Raw genomic sequence first — 19,585 nt, 5'->3', positions numbered from 1 at the left:
GCAATTGCCTCATTTCCTTTTTTTACTTGCAAGCACTTGTACTAATTTTTCTGCACAGCAGCCTTTTGGGTCTAAAGGACTTTTAAAAACTGGGGCTTGAAGGGTTGTTCTTGTTCCACTGCAGTAGGTGATTTTGTCCCAGACATCAGTGGGAGCAGGAGTCAGCCCTTAGCCGGGTAAGAATTTTTTCCTAATGTGGCTGCTTTAATAAGGGCATATTGTCTCATCAATTTTTAAGCTAAAATCCCTGTAGAAATCAAAGAAGAGTTCTGCAGAGCAATCGATAGTACAGTATGACCCATAGGTACTGTGTGTCTTACAAGATTGAGCTGCTCTTTTTGCAACTTGGCCTTTTCCCCACCTCCCCCCTTTTTTTATTAAGACAAAGCAAAGCGTGTGCAATATCTTTAGAGCACGTATTTAAGCATGCCATCTGATGGCTGAAACTGCTTCATTTCCTTTGGCTGTGGTGGATAAGTTAGCTCCACATGAAGCTTCGCCTCCTGCAGGCGCCAGAATAGCATGTGAAATATTTACCACTTTAATTGTGTGAGGCTTCATTGAAAATCTTATTTTCCTGGCTATGAGTCACTTAGAGAGGCAGCACTGAGCTATTGCTGCAAATGGGAGCCCTGACAGACAGGGAGCATGGCACTTGTTTAACAAAGAACAGCATGCAGGCTCACATACTATCATGCTTAAGGCTATAATTCCGTTTTCTTCTGTAGGTTTTGTTTCATTGCTTTAGCGTCTGCAACACGAGCTTTTAGTATTCAAGAGAAAAAACTCAAAGCCTGCCAAATGCAATGTCATGTGCAAAATAATTTAGGTTTTGCATAATAGGCATTTACTTTTTTTTAAAAATTGAATGTGATATTCAGTGAATGTAGAACATTTTTAAACAAAAAAAGAAGCCACAAAAACTCACTCTTAAGAAAAATCTGTATGTTTTTAACATCCCCGTTTTTGATTTTTTTTTTTGTGAAGAGGAAAACTACACTTGCACACAAAATCTATTGTTCAACAAACAGCGCTTCACAAGGCACAGTAAAAGAGAGATATCCTCCAGGCAAAATTGTTAATTTTTCTTTAATTGCATTAAAAAAGTGGCCTTTTCACAGGGGCGAGAAGCAGATTTTCATGCTTCCCCTCATCTTAAATTTAGTCATGAAAGGATTCTGATAGGAAAGAAAAGTGTACGCAACTTGTCCAACCCTAAATAAACCTAAAGCTTACATAAGTCACTGCTTTGGTCAGTAGCTCACGTCGGTTGTTTTGGGAGAGCCCCTCAGTGGGTGGTTGGATTTTCATTCTTTGCAGGAACCATAGTACCTGTTTCAGGTAAACTCATTCAGGTATGTGTGTGAACTAACACGTGGCCACTCTACCTTATATCCAGACTATTTCTGTAATTTCACTTGTTTGAGTCTTCAATGTGATTCCAAACTTCAGCACTGACTAGGAAGAGAATTACCAAAATTCTAAGCCAACAAACAACAGCAATGGAAAATGCCCCCAGCACTGATTTGTCTTATTTCTCACCTGGATAGAAAGCTGAGAGAGTGGGGTTGAAAGAATGTGTTTTTCAGATGCTACTTCCATCTTCAGCCTGGCTTTTCATATTCATTTAGTTTGTATTAAGCTCAAATGAGATCCTTTGTGAGTGGAACCTGAGGTTTTGCTGAGACTCAGCCATCATCACAAATTCCTTCTCCTACTCTGACATGTTTATAATTCACTTTGTATCTTATGCACTTTATTTGTGGAAGAGTCTTAAATTAATCTGCCTCAGTAGAAATTATAGGGTGAAAATAAACTTCACCTGTGTTCTGGCAAGAATAATGATGCAGTATATTTGACTGAGAATGTCAGTATATATATCCAGTGTTGATAGGAAGTTTCTTCAGTAGTTATCTGTGCATAGCTGTAGACTAAACAAAATTACATGTATTATCTACAGCTAAGATAAAAATATTCTGGAAAACACTCTGAGCTTAAAAGAACTATTAAGTGCAGTGTTTCAGTGACAGTCTGGAGCAACTTACTTTGTATGGAGACTTAAAAATCATTTATCTTCTTTTGTGAAGGAGCTGGATTTTTCATGATGTACCTCTCTAAAGTAATAACATGGAACATATTTTTTCCCCGCAGTAGGTAAATTTTGAGGTTAATTATATGAGTACTTTGGCATACAGATAAAATATGTTCTCTATCCAGACAATGGTGTTCTTACTGGCTTAGCTTACATTAAGATTCGAGAATCCAGGTAAATAAAAAATATCAGGCAGTGCATGAAGCGCAGCTTTTCAGTGTGTGTAATGAAGAAGTGTGTACTCTAAAATGAAATAAAAATACAGGTTTGAAGTGCGAATCTGATCAAAGAAAATTAACTGATAACTTCACTCTGATCACCAGCAGTTCAGTGACTTTGCATGCAGTTCAACAATTGTCTTATCCTTTCAAACTGTTCTGGAGCTACTGCTACTTTTGTTAATCCATCTTTGAACATGCAACCATACGCAGATGTATATTGGTACACTGGGATGAAATTGAAAAGCTTTGGTTGATGGGTTTTTGTAGCAAAACAGTCAAAGTTGACCAATCTGATTTAGCTGGCATTTTAGTTAAGCACTGGTGTCTGCTTCAAGGCAATGATAGAAGTTTCTGCTTTATTAGGGCAACTGGAGGTGCAAAACGAGGGTTAATCAGTGGAGACTGAATGGCTTTGGGTCCCTTGAAAAGGAGGCAGCTGGTTTTGTTCTGTGCATCAGTGATGAGCAATTGGTGCTCACATTCATTTAACAAAAACAAAAACCCCATGAAATACCCAAACATCAGCTGGATAAAACTAATGTGTGAAAAGATCCTAAAGGTTAGGAAATTGGATGCAGTGATCTCATGACTGTGGAGATAAAGCTGTTAGTAGGAAATACATGAGGGTGTTGGCACAGCAACTCTGGGTAGGGGAAGTTGGCAGGACTGAGGAAAAGATGTAAGGAATCTTTGGACAACATAGTTATAGGTGAGATGTCTTCAGACTCATGTCAGGCTAATGAAACAGTGAGCATAAAAAAAAAAAAAAAAAAAGAGGAGAGGAGACAGTATTTTGCAGTAACATAACTTGTTTTTGAGGGCAAGGAAAGAGCAAGAACAGGAGAAGGAGAGAATCTTGGAAGAAAATAATTGTGAACTAGGAAGGAAAAAATTCTAAGAGTTTTAACACTTAAACTAATCAGTTTATTTCCTAGAGTCCTGTGTTTTCTTGTTTTGTAGTATTTTTCCGCTATGTTTGAAGCGATATATTGGAGCATTATGAATGTTTTATGTACAACAGTCAGCTAGATTATGAGAGCTTCAAGATTATTGGAAGTAATCTTACAGCGTCTATAAAGATACCCATGTTATATGATGTGCTGTTATCAGCTAACATGCATGAAGAGGTTTGCACTGCGTAATGTGCAGGAAAGATCCCTAGTTCCTGGCTTGCCAGTACATAACAGTGCAAACTGTAGATGTGTATCAGTAACTCTACAACTTCTATACCTTCCAGTGATGAGAAACTTGATTTGTGATTGAAATGAGTTGCAACAGCGTTAACTGTAATAAGAGCTCAAGAAAATTTATGCATATATGCATTTACTTCAGACGTCCAAATCAAAGAATAATTATTGTAACAACATGGAAGTAGAAGAGAAGGCTCTATAACATTTATACACGTTTCAGCAAGATGTGTAAAACATCTGCAATTATGAGTGAATGGACTCATTATTCTACCATGTGCTCACTGTGCTGAACAGAAAGTAAAAATAAATCTTTGAGACGCTTCTATCATTTCCTTTTTCGTCAAGAATTTACATCTGGAATCCTCATGGAATCATTCAGAATACCCAGCCATGTAAAATGATCTGCCTGACTAATACAGCTATTACGTTACATTGGTTATGGCTTTCTTATGGTTTAATTGTTGTAGCCCCTGTAATGTTAGCCACTGGAATGGGGAGATGCTGATCTTTGTCAGATGATAGATATTAACCTTCTGCTAACCCTGATTCACATCTTCTGAACGAGGTGCTTTCTTAAAATGAGATGAGTAGTCTTTCACCCAGGTTGCTGTTGTTGAAGACTTTCATCCTTTAAAACTAATTATTGTTGTTATTTTTTAATACTAGGCATTCCTTTAAAAAAAAAAAAAAGCAAGTCAGGAAGGTGTTCTGCTGTTTTAAGGACTCACTACATTTTCATCTTGCAATTCTGTTTAACTTTGAGCCAGATGAATAATCCTGAAATAGCTTTCTCTGCTTCCTGTCAGACACATGCTTTCATTCTGCAGGGAGCAGCAGGAGGCCTCTTGCTTGTTTGGAGTAGTGCTCATAAATATAAAATTGGACTGGACATTGCAGTTCAGACTGAAGAATGGATGTGAATAGATCACACAAATTGATCTCTGTTGCCTCCAGAATGCATAGTATGTGGACTATCAATTGCCAGGCAAGGAGCTGCAATGTGGTGTAAGGCTGACTTCTCTCACTTAGGCTTTCATGTGAGGACAGTATAAGGAAAGGAATGTTTTGTGAGTACTTGATGGCAAAGTGATGGGTAGGTTCTTCCAGAACAGGGTGCAATTACCTCAAATGTTAAAATAGGGAAGAAATACTGTGTAGTGCCCATTTGCCCAGTATGTTGAGACTTTCAGCAAGGGCTTGAATTATTGTGTCTTCTAATCTGTGTAGTTAATAAAGCATCAATTTTCCCAGTGTTAAGACTTGTGATGTACTGTACATGAATGGATTCACCTAAATTATAATAATTATTTTTCACAAACTACTCATAAAGGGGAAAGTATGTAATGACACAGACAATTCCAGCTAAAGCTGAAAGATTATGGAGGGTGGGCTAGAGAAGAGTGAGATTCTTCTGTAAGCAATGTGGAGCTGTATGTCAAGATATAACTAGGCTGAGCTAATTAAGATTGTATTAGTTGTATATAAAGAATGATTGACCATCTGGCCTCATGGTCGAGAACTGGTCATGTATATAACTCTATACTACGTGTGTGCTGTTTGGTGCTTTGAATTACACTGCATAACATGTGAAAAGCTAAATCCTTTCTTGGAGTAGAAGAACACAAAGAGATAAAAAGGATTTGTATTAGGCCATAGGGTAAGTGTAGCAGAGAAATAAGAGCTTGTGTTTCCTGAGCTTCATATGCAAGATTTCTCTGCACTGTGTTTACTTATGCTGTTTGTTTACTAGATCATGTGGGAGTAGATGAGAACATCTTCCATGCTGACTTGGTTTTTGGTTGTGTAAATCGATTTTTATTTTGTAAATGAAGCTTGAAATAGACTTGGATTTTTCTGGGGAGATTATTGAGGATTTGAGGCCAGTGTGGTGTGCTGTGTGAGGTCCTGTCTGTAGGATGTAGTATGGTGATGTGGCTTCCACCCACTCCCAGCATGTGGCCAAGGCCTTTGCCTCTGGGTGAACGATCCCATTTCTCATAATGCAGGCACTCTGTGTATTTTATGTCCAGCTTGGGGGACTCACCCTGAAAATGTAAGAGAATGGAGCTCGGTTGATGGCTATCTGCACTGTCCCTGACTAGTATTTCAAAAAGTGTGATTGAGTAAAAACTATTTCAATCATCTCATTCTTTTCTGTGTATGGCAGCCTGTTTAAACATCAGCTGAAGTGTAACCTCTGTATGCAGACTTGCCTAGGTTTGAGGTCTAGGTACTGACTTGAATTTGTATTACAGAAATTAAGACAGAAGTTTAAGGGCTGAAAACAGATTTTTAACTTTTCTTCTGAGCGTCAGGAACTATGTGGGCTGAGCTCTGGGGAGTGGATCACATTTACCACTTGATTCCTAGCCACTTGTAAGAGTTTAGTAAAAGGTGTTTCCTTCCTCTTGTCATCCAGGAAATTAGTGTCTAATAATGAAACAAAACAAATGGATGGTAGTGTGGATGGGTGTAGGTGAAAATATACTTCATATTGTGAATGTATAAAGAGGGAGGAGGTTGCAAGGAGAAGCCTGCTTCAGATGCTAATCATTTGAAAAGAAGGGAAAATACTGGAATTATTTTATTATGCTGTAGCTTTATGCTCAGTTTGCCTGACTGTGGCAAAGGAGCAGTCTTAAACCTAGATGAAGTCCAAGATGGAGCAAATTAAACGGCACTTATGAACTAAGTCTCTCTGGTGGAAACAAATCTCCAGAGCCGTCCACTGCTTTGGAGAATTCTGACCCTTTATAACAAGGTAAAAAGATAATTAGGAATGGCTTCAAATTGAAACAAGATGACATGCAGAACAGTGGTTGTGCAGTGGGAAATTAAAGCTCTGTGAGAAGTATGCCAGAAGTTCACATTTTAATGAGAACTGTTCTGACATTTGGGAAGATATTCTCCACTTAGAGATTCTACGGAAGGTCTCTAAATAAACAGGACAAATGTGGCCTGTACTGAAGGAATGGTAGATGTAGATCAGATTGGGTTGTTCATTCAAAAAGATCTCTTGAATAATCTCAGTATACATTAAGTGCTTGCAAAGCCTTTGATTTAGGTAAGAGGCCCTTATTTAGGGTAATGTACCTAATGAATTATGTAATACACATTGATACCAAATGTAAATCTTCATAAACACAGATGAATATTTACCTTGTTTTCTTAAGATCTCATTTAATCTGTTTATACCGATGTTAATACTATGGAGATCTTCAATTAAAAAATAAAAAACAAGAACAAAAACAGTGCACTAATCATGATTGGAGTGATTTTGATACATGATTTGGTTTTGTCTGAGATCTGACATACTGAATGTGAAGGACATGCCCACATGAATTTTCCTGAGTTTACTTTTGATGTGTATTTCTTATGTTGTTTTATTCAGTTACTTTAGAGGGCTAATAGATGATAGAGTTGACAATCCATACTATTTTGGCATAATTATTTTAATAACAGCCTTCCTTCATTAGTGCAACATGAAAGGCTTTGAGGCTTAGAATCTGGAAACACAGATTTACATATGTCACTGTTTTATTGAACTGTTTTACCTATGCCCTGCCAAATATGCTTATCTTTTTATATAGCGTTTCATTAAGAAGTGTGGATGTAAAACTTCATGACAACCCAGGTTTTGGTGATCTTGGTTTTATGGCAGATATTTAGAGGAAAAGATTTCTTGCAAAAATATGGCAGGAGTTCAAAAATTCTTTCTGTGGATGAAAGATCATTTGGGGTAATTGAATTTTGTGGTGGTTCAAAATAAACTATGCAGTAATTTATGGGAAAAGGAGGGAGCTGCTCAAGCTGGTCCTTTTGTAAGAGCTCTAAGGGCAGCAAAACCTGTATGTCTGAACTTGCTGGATTCTAACAAAAAAAAAAAATTAAAAAAAATTGAACAAATGCTTGACCTCAAGTCAGCTAATTCAGTAAAAAGACTCCTGATGATTAAAATGTGTGCCAGATGGTGGATGCTGAAAAAAGTGAAGGCAGCGAATGTGACTGGCGGCCAGATTGGTGGTCCCAGATGCTGAAGCTGAGGATTGATCCAGTTGTTTGCTGACATGGGTTGGAGAAGTCTAACGGCATGTTATATACACAGCTGCTTGCAACCATAACAGCCACAGAAAGCGGGTGTGTTGGGGGTTCTTGGGTTTAGTTTGGAGCCTTTCATAAGGCATAGAAAGATGAAAACTGAAATGATCAAGGCTGCATTGAAGAAATGATGTGTTTAGTTTGCAGTTGTTTAACTTCAGGTTAGGTTACTTCTCGGTTAAAATTCAGAAGCTTTCTCCAGCCTCAGGTAAATCTGTATACCTATAAAATAGGCCTCATGGGGGAACTGGGTCTGTCTTCAGGAAAGGATTGTGTTGCTACATCTTCTTTTTTTCTGAGCTAAAGGGCAGGAGGAAAATGGGTCGTTGCATTCCCTTTACTTTGGACTTGCTAAAATTTTAGTATGCTACAAGCATGTGCAAAAGCTGCAGCTGATGTGTGGAGGTGGCAACTACTTCAAGCAGCCACGGAGCCAGTCTCCACCACATGCTGTTCCCACAGTGCGACAGATGTCTTTGCCAATGAGCTCTTTTCTGAACAAAATGCAGGGTTCTTTCCTCAGGGGAGTTGGGAGGGTAGGAAGGATGCTAATGAAAGTGTAGGTAAGGAGTAAGGCAGAGCTGTGTTGAACTAGCATGTTGGAGTTTCTTAAATGAAATCCTACTCCCTGGACTCTCCCCTCAAGTGTTTTTTCTTCAGAGGAACAGAGGACCATTCATTCTTTGCCAGATCATGAGGAAGGAGAGGCACTTGAGCGTGTGCGCATGCACATGGTTTTTTTTTCTGGTGAAACATCAGGGGTGATCACAAGGAAGGAGGCATATAAGTTTATGCAGTGTGTGTACATAGATGTATGTGTTTCTAAGTGGTGAGAATTGGGTTAAAAAACATGAAGACGTAATAAGATTGGAACTCAAACATAATCATATGGCAGAGTCCTTAAAATCTCTTCACAGGTGACTTACAAGTTAGGATCAATAAATGCTTTGGATGGATGATTTATTCATACTTATAAGGTACTTTGATTTCTGTCATTCTATTGACATTGGACGTATGAATCTCATTTGATAGACTATCAAAGAAAATTGAGTTTGTTCTGGAGAGTTTTTTAAAAAAATCTGTTATGGCAGACTAAAAACCATAGGAAAATAATCTGTATTCCAGACACATCCAAACAATGGCTTAGCTCTCTGAATATTCAATAAATAAGTTGTCTTTTTAATAGTTATTATGTTCAGTATCAATGGCTGACAACTGCTGTCACCCCACCGAATTGTGCTAAATCCTCCTAAACAAGACACCCTTGCAATAAAGCTTCACTTGTAATCATTTTTTGGCAAGCACATCTTACAATTGTTATTATGCTAACTGCTCACACTCGTGTACAGCATGAGGTGCCAATGTTTTCAGTTCCAACCATTAGAGATGTGGTGATAGAGAAGGCGAACCCTTATTAATTCTGAGAGATTTGCTTAATTGGGACACAATGTGAAGATTCTCAACAATAATAACAGATGATGGGGAATAAATAGGCACGGCAGGAGAGAGGCAGTTTCTAGTGTGAATTTCCCTTTGCTTCTGTTTAATTGCATTACATACTGTGGGAAGTATCTGGAGTATGTGTTTTCTAGTTAATTTTTCTTGACTGCATCCATCTAGCTACTGCTCCTGGACATTTTAGTGTTTGATAATACACTATTTGCATATGACTACACATCTATAACTGTCATTAGAACCAATTTACACACATGATTTGGTTCTTGAAGTGCCAATGTCTGAATTTTATCTAGAGATAGGAATAGGGTCAGGAAAGTTTAATTGATTGTATAATGAAATTGAAAAGGCTGGCAGGGATCTAGGGCAATTTTGGGACATCTGTCTTTGAGTCATGAAAAATAAAGCACATAACAGCTGTGATAACAGCAGGATTATGATTAGATATACAACATTCACTGTTAGATTGAACACGGACTGGAAAACAATAAGGAGGTAAATAAGTCTGTTTTGATAGCACTAAAAGAATTTTGAGTATGTATACATCCTTTATGAGTTTATATGTAAATTCCAAGTTCAACTGAAATAAATGAAAATTGCATTTAGTTTTTTCTAGCAAAAAATCTTATATTCCTCAACAATAGAACTTGTTGCCCAACAGCAGAGCTCTGTAGGTAAATATTCTGTCCTACTTATGGTGCGAGCTTTGCAACTTCCTGCTCTTGATTTCTACTTAAAAAGTATGGGAAATATTTACAATTCCTTCTACCCTATAAAGGGAATGAGTTTTCTGTCTGTTTTGCTTTTTGCATATATGTGCATGTATAGTTAAAATAATTCCTTCAGGAACAAGTGTAGTGAGCTATATAGCGCTCCTTCAAACCAGAAGACGCCATTTAAACCTATTACACTCATAAAGGTAAACTTGCCTTTTTCTTTTATCTGCTTTAGGTTTTGCCTTGCATGACACTTACACTCCAGTTACTTTGCATGTGAATGTCTCCTGACTGAGACTGACATTAGTCTAAACCTATAGACTATTGCCCAATTCATCTTATGTGCATCCAAGAAGTGCTTCAATGAGTCATCTAAGAATTCAGTTGTTTGCAGTCTGGAATGGTTTCTAGGTTACAGGGCTGATTGTAAAATGTGAGGAAGTGCTAACTATTCATGGGGTGAATTTAAGTTGTTTTTAGTTATGTTAGTAACTTGATAAAAGCTGAAGATATGAAGGATGTGTAGTTGAACAAGTTAATTATAGAATTTTTGCATCTAACTTTTGCATTTACAGTTAGATTTGGTTAGATATAACTCTGTGACTAGAAATGAACATATTCCTATTTTAAACTGCATATGAAATTAGAAGAACAATGCCGGACTTCAGTATTCATTTATACTTCTTAACATGAACGTAAACTGATTAAAAACAGGATAATAAATAAGGACACTTTCCCAAAATTAAAATACTGGTTTGTTTTTCTGTCTATCTGGGATGTTGTTGTGGTAAAGCAACTTAGGAACTAATACGGAACATTTGCAAAAATATGAATCCCAGAGCTGCTTCCTTATCCACAGATAATTGGTTTGCAAATTCATTTAGGATCAAACTTAGAAGGCTGGCATCAGTGGAGTTACTAAGATGTTCTGTTCCAGTCTGACTCTACAGCGTGACATTGGCTTTGCAAGAACATTTTCACTTCTGAGAATTGTCAGCAACTGCCCCATGTGGTATAAAGCAAGTTGAAGCCTTGGGATCTGTCACATATTTATCAGAGATGCCCAAATCACTACTTCATTTAGAAGTATGTTTTGGCACAGAAAGCACCAACTGTGGAGAAGTATGCTTGTATGCCAACTTTTTATCTACTCATAAGCGTTAGTGCAATAACAATCATGTCATAATCAGTGTTCAGCAGATGCACTATTGGTTTAATTCCTGTGGGTTCTGGAGTGTTTTGTTTCAGGTATTTCAAGTGAATATATTCATTTCCTGTTGCAAGTATGCATAAAACTACTGCAAGGCAAAAATGTATGCTACTTTACTGAAAGATAATAAGTTATCAGAAAACTTGTGGGATCCACAAGGCAGGGAGGTAGTGCATCTCAAACATTACATAAGAATGGGTATTATGTAATCTGTGAAAGTGATTTGAAAGCTACTGTTGGTTAGCCTTGATTGCAATACTTATAATCTGTAGGTCACTGGCTGACCTATCGTACACCCATCAGCAGTTGCTTCTCAGCCACTATAAGATTGATCAGTGTTGCTCTGATCCTCAGCTGTAGTGGAAGGGGTGCTACATTAGTCTTCAGGGCATGGAAACGAAGCTTTGTATGGAAAATATTTATTGTGAAGAAGTAGAGCATGCTAATAAATTTTGGCTATACACTTATAATGCTAGGCAATGCTCGCATAGCAATTTCCACCAATGTTGGACATGATTGTTTCCATTGATGAGAAGAATTAATAGTTTAGGGATAACAGAAGAGAGATAACTTAGAAGACATTTTTCTCCTTATTTTTCAGAATGAATTAAAGTATCTTTATCAATCTGAATTAATGTCCACATAAGTAATACTAGTGCAAGTTCAGTATGTGTTATCACTGAAGTAGTTATGGCAGTAAATTTCCTACGCTGAGAATTACCTGGGTTACAGCCAGTTGGAAACCCATCACAAACCCTTTGATGTCACAGAATTCACATTGGGTGTTCTCACAATCTCTTCTGTGCATGGGTTTCTCTACCACTACAGTCCCTTTTGCTTGGAATACCTTGGGGCAGTCACCTTTTTTAGTTCCAGTTTGAAGACTTTGCTTTTTGTTAGGAGCTGGTGCATGACATAGTAAGAGGAAATGTATCATTCTGAGTTCCTCTAGCCCTTACTACTTCCAGCTGTTGTTGTTGTGTCACTAGGTAGAGTGGAATTCCATGAAGGAATGTCCTCTCCTGCTTGTAAAAGGTTTGTAAGCTAATTCTCTGACTCAACAGATCCATATGAACTACAGATAATCAAATTATTTTGGTTGTATGTAAGGGAGCCTTCTAGAAATCTTAGATCAGATGGACAATTGTGTTCAAAACACGGTGATTTGGCATCAAATGTGGCTCTCTTTTATGAGCCTTGATTTTTGGCACAGGGATAAATGACAACAGAGCAAATAATTATATTTCTTGTGACACCCTTGGGCACCCTTGAGCTGTGACTCCTCTGTTAACAGGACAGGATAAGAAAGTAATTTGGATAAGCTCGTGGGCTGGGTTAGAGGAAACTTAATGAGTAAGTAAAGGCTGTGTGTTGGAAGTAAAACAATAAAAGAAGAGGCTGGGAATAAACTATCAGCAGCCATGTGCCCTGCTGCTTCCTGGGAAATAAGGCTTCAGTATACATAGAGGCAGCCTTGGAAGACAAAGACTTTATTATAGGTGAATTTATGGGAAATCACATGAAAATGTTCTTTTCTGGTCCCAAGCATACTGGTAACACAGGTCTAGAGAGGGAAAAGAGGATTTGCCAAGAAGCACACTGTACTTTGCTGTTGATGTCAGCGGGGCACTTGAGTTTGAATGCTGGAAGAATTTTGATGATAGTGTGTGTTGTGGTGTTAACCTAAAACTGATCAACAGCAAGATTAGAGATCCAAAAGATGACTTTGCCTAGATGTGTGGGGCAGCTTCAAATAGCACTTCTGCCCTCAAGTGAATCATAGACACGGATGGGTCTCTGCTCTGCTGCCTTTTCTGCTGAGCTTGAAAATACAAAGCTTTTGAAAGGAATAAAATGTTTTGGCACGAGTTTCTCCAGTCTCTCTAGCAACTAGTGACTAAGAGCTTTCCTGTATTTATGAAGATTAAAGCACCCACTGATTAGTACAACATTTTGCAAATTGCACAGAACTGGTGGTGAAGGACTCTTGCAGATTGAGAGTCTGTTCCAACAGCCTCTGAAATTGATGTAGAGATGAGCATTAGCAAATGCCACTTATAAGTGCTTTAGCAGAGGAACAGTTCATTAAAATCAGTGGCTTTTCCACAAGTCAAATGAAGCTGAAACAGTAATTTTGTCTGCTTTTACGTAACTTTCTGTGTGAGAGGTTTGGCAGAGGAGGCTCTGCAACAAGCTGCTCTCTTTAGCCTGTAGCTAAAGCCAAATGCATTCCTTCTCACCCTCTGAGGACCAGAGATAAGGTTTTATTCTGGATATAAGCTGGGATCGATTTTCATAGAGTGGGAAGGAGAAAATACCAGAGTGAGAATTGTGATTAGAATTCCATTTTCTCCAAGTGCCATTTTTGACAGAGGGATATTTCTAAGCAAGATGCATTATCTAATTCCTGGGAGAACTTAAGATACGTACTGCAGAGAATGCCTTTGTATATAAGGAGTGTTTTAGTGGCTCTTGTGAACTTTCCTAATTGCCTTGCCAGGCAATACAGCTCAGGTATCTGAAGGGTAGAAGGAGAGGGAAGAGCATCTCCAATACTGTGTATATTTGAGCTGGCATAACAGCACTAGAGTCTCTGAAGAGAGAGACCCTTAAATGCAGTGTTTTTCCCAGCTGGAGTGCCAAATGTCTCTTGATTACCAGGCTCTTGACAGCCTGCAGATGAGGGGCAGAATGCACTCAGCTTTTGAAAAAATAAATAAAATGACAGCTAACCCACTTCTGACTTAGTACTGTAACTCTCAGACTGTATAGACTGATGCTGTGCTTGAAATCTTGATCTTATTTTAAAGTATTTAATGAAACGCTGCTTAGGCAGTGTTATTATTTGACAACAGAGAAGTTATTTAAAAATTCCAAATTGTACACTGTCAGGTTTTCACTCATAAAAATTCAGTCCAAGCCTTTAAAAAAAAAGTCTGAAGATATCTAAAACATTATGTTTGAAAACGGGAGGGGGGAGAAGAGCAATTAAAAATGTAAGAATAGAAGCTAATTATGAGCAATTCAGGAAGAGCTTTGTTTAGAAAATGTATCAGTGTAAAATGGATAGGTGAATAGATTAGCACTGATTGCAGTTTTTACATATAATAGTCTCTTTTTCATGAGTAATCATTAGCAATTATAATGTAGGCTTTAAATCAGCCTGGGATGGGACTGCACTGTAATATGAATACTAAATAATTGTACGTTCCCAGCCAGAAGAAGAAGAAAAAGTTGTGATTTGGTGATTTAAAAAATAAAAATTCAAAGCCCAAGTATTTCTATGAACTGTTTTCTGCAGTTCTGCTCTGGGTTCAATAATGTCGGTACTGAATGCTGAGGTTTGTCATATAAATGAGTGTTAATTTGTGTTAGTTGGTGGTGGAAGCTGCTATTGTGCTTACAAAGAAGCATGACTTCATATATTAATCACTGGCATTATCATTAATTGCTAAAGGAAGAAAAATGAACGAGGAGATCAGGTGGATAAAAGTAATGGCGTAAAACACTGCACTGCTGTGATGGTGCAGATGGGTATGGAGGTTGATTGTATCATCAGCCAACAATTATTTCCCATATCTGAAGGTTCTGTGCATTAACAATTGTGTAGTGCTGCATGGAAAAGACCTTTCTGACAATGTCTATTTACATGGGATAATGCTCCTGTTTGGGAGCTGCACATCATGAATTACTAAGGTTGGAAAAGACCACTAAGATCATTTAGCCTGCCCATCAATACCATGCCCATTCTTGGTTTCCCTCAGTGGTTCTGCTTCATTCTGAGATGTAATGGAATAGGGCCTTACACCAATCCTTCAAATTGAAACTGTATAGATATATTAGATTTTTTTTTTTATTTTTTTTTTTTTTTAATTAGCATCCTGCTTTGCTTAGTAGCTAATTTTAACCAAACTAGACAGATGGGTAGAGGACTTCATTTCTGTAAGCTTTGTGAAAGTCAGTGGCTGATCAAGGAAGAAATAGAGCTGTTTGTAGCATGGAGCAGGAGAGTAAAGATGGTGGAAAGGGAAGGAGAAGTGAGCATGAAAATGTGAGAATGGTTGTATATGGTGTAGGGGAAAAAGGGCTTTGATCTGCCTGATATCCATACTTAAAAAAAAAAAAATAGAATAAAAACAAACAAAAAAAAAACCAAAAAAAACCCCACAGGGTTTTGAATGAGAAATCAGGGGTCTCAGTCTGGCATTTCTCTTATGTTGTGTTGATGCTAAGAGGTTGTTACTGCTTGATTGGTACCACATTTCCTAAGAGGAATTAGTTTTCTTCTAGTGGCTTTTTTTTCCTTTTTTGAAAGCTGCGGATACTGGGTGTTGCTTAGCTTTTTTTTGTATGCCTAGACAGAAGCTGGAAGTAATTAAGTTGAAAACTGACATAACTCTATAAGCTGATATTCAGATATCTGCTAACTGCATGGACTTCCCAATGGTATTCAAGTTTCAGTGCTTTGAAATATGAAGTAATGCTCTGAAAGGCAGCCAGCTGCTGGGTCCTCGCACTGGCTTGGTTCGGTGCTTTTCTGCTCAGTGATGTCTTACAGCACCCTCACCTATCTGCATCTATTCTTGCTGGCAAACTGCTGCTTCACCCTGATGATGAAGAGCTCACCCTGAGCAAAGGTTCATCTCCTTGGCAAAAGTGAGTTGGAATTTTGAGCTTGTCCCATAAGGATCAAGAAGGGTTTACAGGGTGTTCCCTACAAAACTGCAGTCATGCTCCTGTTACTAGTTTAGATCTTTGTATTTAGGTAACAGTTCATAACAAATGTGTAAATGTTCTATAGAAATGGAGCCTGGTGTGTTTATTTTTCTTTTTCAAACCACATTAAGGAAAGTAATGGATATTTGAGCTTTAAGTTCATTAAAATACAATGCCAGCCATTAAAAAAAGGCAACATATGGAAAAAATGGGAATAAATACACCAGGACAAAACTCCGGGGTCTCATGACTGCATGTGCATTCTCTCTTCCTGCCCTTCTCACAATAGGAAAGAGAAGTGATGATTATTTATAAGGCCTGAAACCTCTTTCTCTCCAGATACTTTCCTTTTTGAAGGGGAGGAGGTCAGCCAATGCCTCCATGTTTTCATTTTGTAGATCTCAGTTGTTCCTTTTCTTCGCTAGGGAAGGCCAACTTCCAGAAATATGAGAGAGGGAGACTGTAAACTGCAGAATTCTGCATCCCAATGTATTGGCTCTACCCTGAGGAAATGCCCTGCAGGTATAAAAGCACTGTACGCATTATACTTGGCTGGTCCCTAAATGAATACTTTTCCTCCTAACAAGGTCTCCTTTCACATAAGTCCTACAGATTTCTATAAATAACTGTGTTTTTAATAGCTCAACCAACACACTAAAAAATGTTATGGGAAATGTGGAATTAATTGCCTTCCTTCTCCCTGTTTAGAGACTTCTAGTGCTCCTTTTTCCCAGACCTCTATTAGAGGAATGTGTTGCTACTATTTACCCTGCAAGGGCTGATATATCCACCATTTTCCCCTCAGTTTGGCTATGTGAACTGTGTTAATGTTAGGCTGTGGAAGGAGTGCTCTTATTTTTGACTGACTTACTAAAACAAGAAGAAGAAAAAAAACCCAAAACCCGAAAGCATGCAACCCAGAAACATTTAAACTTGCATGACTGAGAAAGTTGTAGGCTTGGCTGGGCCAGAATAATTCATGTATTTGATTGAACAAGTACCAGAGGAAACGCTTTGTACTGGTTTGGTTGCAGCAGCAGTTAAGCTGCTGTAACCATGTGCTGAGTTGGCCCTGGTTGCTGGCACCTCTGGAGCTTCTAGACATGTGATTCATAGAATCATAGAATGGCCAGGGTTGGAAGGGCCCCCAGAGATCATCTAGTTCCAACCTGTGTGCCTCAAGCAGGGTTGCCAGCCACTAAATTTGGCACCAAGTCAGTCTGCTGGGGTTGGGTGTGCTCAGACCTTTGGTATCGAGCTCCATTGGTTTGTGAGCTTTGACAGGTGTAGGATTCATTATGAGAGGACCTACTACATCCTGGCTGCTATAAACAAGCTACAGTGGCTCTGACTGCAGTATGTTCATTTATAAATGAACCTAATCTTAGATTAGGGGTCCCAAGACTCCCTTCTTCCCCCCCCTTTTTTTTCATTGTCTGTCTCTATTCTTAATTTTTTTCTGCTCTTTTAAAAACCACTTATGTAGTGAAAGGAACTGATGGTGAAGTGAGACAGAGGACAGAGTGGTTTGCTTCTTCTCTACCACCAGCCCACCTCTAGCATTGCACCAGGCCTCCGGTTCCCCTGTGCTCACCCTTTCAGCTCTGCAGCTGAGCTCTGTAGCTCAGCAGTTGCTGGAGGATCTTCAGCATCAAGGGAATGATACATCAGGTGCTGAAGGAGGGCTTAAAATGTCCTCTTGCCCCCAGTCAGATAATAGTGTATATGTTATGGATAAACAGATGCACAGCTGTCCTTAATCTTTCACACTTCTGTTTGTATATAGGATGTGCTTCATCAAATCTTGCCGTATGCATTTAAACTAATGTTAATGTGTATGGGAAACCTCTGCCTTTATCTAGTCCATAGATGAGATACAGAGATTATTCTTTCAGGAGCTCCCTTGTAGAAAGAGCAAATAATCTCTCAGTCCTCCTCTGATTTTTATTTATTTATTTTTTCCACTGTCCCTTGAATAACCTTGTGGAGGGCTGAAACAAATGGAAATTCCTGTGTGCTCAAATAGCAGCATGCAGCAAAATGGGGATTAAGCAGAACTCATGTCACTTCCCAGTAACGGATTGCCATTAAGGAATGTGAGCAACAAGGCGAGCTGTCCGCCTGCACTGAATCAAGGAAGTTGTTCCTGCCCTGACCCTCCTATGTTTTTTCACCAGCGGATTGAGATTTAATTTCCATACATGATGGAGGGTTTTGACGGCTGGAATTTGTGTGGTGCTCGAGCTGAGCCCCTCTGAGAGCTCCTGCTGCACTCAGCAGCATTCACCGCCCCTTTGCAGAAAGCTTTGTGCTTGAATTCTGCTCACCTCCACATCTGGCTGGGCTGTGGCAAGCTGATAAGCTATCAGCATATCTAAACGAGCAACACGTGAATGATCTCCTCTCCCTGTATTCTTTTCTCCCCGTGATTTGTAAGTGTTAAAGCACTCATCTGTTCTGTCAGTTAATAACCGCAGCCTCTCAATAGCTAACATCTTGTCATAGGCAGTGCAAACCAGCTTAGTCTGGATCACTGCTTTAGCAAGTGGTAGGGAAAATATAGGTGAAATGCAGCACTTGGCTACTAGCAGGGAGGTGGGCATTCGCTCACTGGAAAAGCAACGTAGAAATATTTCACTGAAGATTGTATGGTACAGAAGGATGTATCCTTTGTTGCTTACAACAGTGCAGCCACAGATCTTTGTGTTGCTCTGCAGCCCCGAAGTCTATTACTTTGCAATTGGAGCACTTGTTTGACGATTTAAATGCAGAAAATCTGCAATGGAGTTTAGCTTGGCACAGGTGACAAAAAATGGGGAGAAATATTATTATTTTTAAATATATATTTTTATATATTTATAATTATATATAAATTATATATATTTATATATATATATACAATATATATTTATATATTTTAAATATATATATATATATTGTCTACAGAATCCATCAAATAAGATTTTTGAAAGTCAGTTTTATTTATTTCGGGGGGAAAAAAAAAATGCATGTGAAATGGCGTCTTTACTGTTCTTTCAGCCAAGTTAAAACTTGTTACAAAGGGAAGTGGCAGCGACCACGCTGAAGTGGAAAGGAAGTCCTAGGGAAACACTGTTTCATTGGTGTCTTAAATTCCATTCCTTCTCAGCTCAGATATAGTCTGTTGATAATCTTAATTTTCTGTTGTTTCTTCCTTTCTACAATAAAACTGGTGGTACTGGACCAAAGGATAACTTAGGTGTTAAAAGGCAGTTTCAGTGCCACTGCTGAAGCCTGAGGTGCTGCTCGAAATGCCCAAGGGCTCACAGCGATGGAACAGGAGGGGATGGCCATGTGCTGGGCTGCATCCTGCTCTTTGTATATCAAGCCTTGTGTGGTCATAGTAGAGTTTACATGCTTTCTAGGCACAGTCCTACAGCTTTTGAGCACAACAGGGTTTAGTAAACGTTAGTCTGAGAAATAGACAGTTATTGCTGCAGGGGCTTATTTCACTGAGGTCGGTCCCCTTGCCTTAGTCACCATACCCATGGAGATGAGCCAGATGTTCCTTGCTGTCCTGAGGAGCCAGGTTTTAATCACCTTGTCCTATTAATCACTTAAGTTTTATTCCTAGGGTAACAACTTCTTTTGCTGCTAGCTGCTATATTTAGTCCTGCAGTAGCATGGTAAATATATGATGTGATGGACATTTGTTTATAATCAGCTGCCTTTTGTTGCATGCTATCACAGTGATATCACATATCTCTGAGCAGATATGCGTGAATGGAGGATAAGAAGCATGCAGGTTTCCCTGAATCAGAACTCCCCTATTTGAATGTATGTCATGTTGCTTTCTACCTGATGCTCTACTAACACAATTTTGGGCTTTTACTTTGCACACAGGGCTA

This window comes from Coturnix japonica, chromosome 14, assembly GCF_054131305.1.
Source record: "Coturnix japonica strain WE chromosome 14, WE-NBRP24, whole genome shotgun sequence".
Classification (NCBI taxonomy): Eukaryota; Metazoa; Chordata; class Aves; order Galliformes; family Phasianidae; genus Coturnix; species Coturnix japonica.
The sequence above is the reverse complement of the archived record's forward strand: the minus strand, read 5'-3'. Positions refer to the sequence as shown.